Raw genomic sequence first — 3241 nt, 5'->3', positions numbered from 1 at the left:
TTGGCCATGGCAAGGCAGGCCAGCCCCAGCCTCTGGTAAGTCCCTCCCTGCACGCCAGCTCCGGGACTGTTCAGAAAGCAGCCCCAGTGTTTTCAGCACAATATCCATGAATAATTAACCCAAACAAAACAACAAATAACATTTCCTCATCAGCCTGCCATGAGGGCTCAGCTGCCAGAGAAGCGTGGGTAACACTGACTCAGCTCCTGAGGGCACTGAAGCAGAAATGCCCACAAAAGGGTGACAAAGTGAGAAGAAGCTGAATTGGACTTTGCTTAGAGCCCTGCCTGGGGACACTGGACATCTGAGACTCCTTCCAACTCTCACAGGATTCCTCAGTAAGTTGCTGATCTTGGCTTTTGTTTTCCTACTTGTAAGTATGAGAGAATTTTTTCTTTCCTTTCTCCCCCATCTTTGTCCATCCAGCTGTAAGTGACTCAGGTTAGGGACAGACTTTGTTCCTCAGAGCAGTTCCTCTACAGCAGGGACCTGATTTTCAGGCTGAAGGCTCTCTACAGCAAGTAAGCAATGCACTATAGGCAGTCCTGGAGCTCGACAGCCTTTATATATCCAAAGGAAAGAGACTGGTGAGTCACTGTTATGGCAACTACCTCACCTGACATGAGGGACCCACTGTTGTAGCAAAACTGCCTGATTTTTGAGCCAGGGTTTACAAGGCAATGAGCCTCTTTGTGTTGTTCTTCCATCAGTGTGCCAGTCCCTCTGCTCCAATAAATTCTGAACCAGCTGACCTGATTCAACCCAATTTGATGGAAAGAGAAAGGTCTCACAGACCAAAGATTCCTGCAATTTTCAAGAAAAAAAACTCCAGCAGATGGATAGAAGAGAGACATTTAAGTTAATATCCTCCTGAAGGATAGGTAATTACACCTCTTGCTCCCTATCTGTTCTGAAATGCAGCAGCCAGGTGACCAGCTGGCATTTAGATACTGGCTGGTCAGTCAGTACCTGCCTCATGTCAAACCAGCTCCTGCACTTGCTGCCCCTTGTCTGCAAAGCAAGAAGCTTGTTGGGAAGAGCCAGGGACTTTGCTGGGGAGATCTGCAGGGGATAAGGGTGCCCTGGGGATCTTCCAGTGAGCTGGGAGCACCAAGAAAGGAAGAGAGAAAAAGCAGCTATAATACACAAATCAGAAGAACGGGTTTCACCAGTTCCTCTGCTCATACAACAACTTGATTTTTAGGTTCAAACTTACTTTCAGGACAAAATGGATGTTTCCTTAACCACTGCAATACTTTCCCCTGAAAATGTCAATGACTGCAACTGGCTTATTGAGTGCCCCAAACCTGCATTTGCTGCTCTTTAGCTGAAAAACATGCCTTTCTGGACTTTTTTGGCAATGAGAAAACATTTGATTCTTTTTCTCCAACAAAAGCATTTGAAGAAATGCCATGGAAAATGGAGTTTCTCCCTTTCCTTTCCTTTTTAGTTTGCTAGGAACAACCACGTTTCTCCAAGTACTTCCTTGGACTTTGCACAGACAGAGATTTTAAGCCAAAGCCGCGAACACAGTCACAGCTGGAGATCCTTCACTCCAAGCAACTGAGATGGACAAAGAGTGGGATGGGACTAAGCATGGGAGGAAGGAATGTGACTTTTCCAAGGTCAACCAACAAGCCAGGCACAAGGCAGAGAGTGCTGGGGCTGTTTGGTCAGCATTTCTGCCACCTGACCGTGCGGCGCCTCCGCGCGTCTGCTCTGTCCTGGGAGAACGAATTGCTTGGAGCAAAGCCAGTGCTTGCCTGGGTGCTTAGAAAGAGCCTGGGTGCACTCATAAATAAGAACTGAAATGCTAATAATAACAATATTCAAGTGAGGATGTGCTGCTGAAGATGGGACACACACAGCAGAGTCCTAAGTCCAGGCAGAGTTTGCCTCACAAAGCCTGGCAGAGCAGTGTCCACTTCTCTGGACCTGATAAGCAGAGTCTTTTGCTCTGCAAAAGGCAAACTGACCTGAGTTGAATGAGGTCCAGTATCTACTCTTAACACCTCTCACCTATAGCTGGCAGCTCTGGAAGGCTTTTTGCAGCTCAGGAGGATATCTGGAAAGAGTAAATTAACTGTGGTGGTGTGGGGAGCTGCCTGGACTAATGTTTTTTTCAGAGATAGGGTTTGATTGACACTTCAAATCTGCCTGACAATCTTTTATTCTAAGCACAGTTGCTGCCTTTCTTCAGAGCAGGGAGAGCTCGTTTGGTTGCTGTCCTTCCACTGATGGATCTTATCACGTGGGGCAAAGAAGGAGAAAGAAAAAGCAAACCACCTGGAAACAGGTACAGCACAAAAAGAGGTAAAACTAACTGCATCTATTTGAGGTGTTTGTTTTTTCCCTCTATGCCATAATCCAATGCAAGGTACACAAGAGGCTCTGCTCTGAGGAACAAGAGCTGACTTTTCTTTCCTTCTTTGACTGTTCATTATGTTGTTTTCCCTCAAGAGCTTTATAATGCTTTGCAGATAGGGCTGTGCCACCCTCCAGTGATGAGAGGACTGGGAAGTCACTTGTTCTCCACTGCCTGTGCTGCCTCTTACTCCTTAGTTTCAAGCATCCTTAATGCTTTGCTAAATACTGGGATCACAAAACTCAGTTGCACACAGAAAAGGTGACAGCCACTTTTTACAAAATATTTTGGAATTTTGGGGCTTACCTGAGTCTGGCCAAGAAGAAAGTCTGGTCTATAAATGGGCAGAGGCTTTGAGAATCCTCTTTTGAACACACACTTAAGTGGCAAAACAGGTGTCTTGTTTGCAATGACCCATCTCTCCTTGCTTGTTTAGGTCCACCAAAAAACAGCCAGGCTCTTTAATCTGCAGAGTATATTGAATGTTCAAGTACCAGAAAGATGCTGAGAGTAAGAACTGCTCTGAAATGGGTGTTTTCTTTGTTGTCTGTGAAACACAGGTGTGGACAAGACCAAGGACTAAGCTGAAGGTGCAAGCTGCTGTCTGCATGCCAGCCTGGGCCTACTGCAAGATGGAGGCATTTCCAACTTCCCAAGCTGCATCATGGCTGGGATTTCTTCTTGTCAGGAGGGTTCACCTCTGGGATCCTGCTAATGCTGGGGCACCTCTGACAGGATTACCAAAAGCACTGTTGCTTGCTGCTGTGTTCACCTCCACCTTGGAGCTGCAGCCAGGCCTTCACAGCCAGCTTCTCCTCTTGAGCTTTGTGGACAGAAGACAAGTCCAGGCAGGCCAGCTCCACGACCTGCTGTGCT

This window comes from Apus apus, chromosome 24 (assembly GCF_020740795.1).
Source record: "Apus apus isolate bApuApu2 chromosome 24, bApuApu2.pri.cur, whole genome shotgun sequence".
In the NCBI taxonomy this organism is placed as follows: Eukaryota; Metazoa; Chordata; class Aves; order Apodiformes; family Apodidae; genus Apus; species Apus apus.
Note: the sequence above shows the minus strand (reverse complement) of the source record.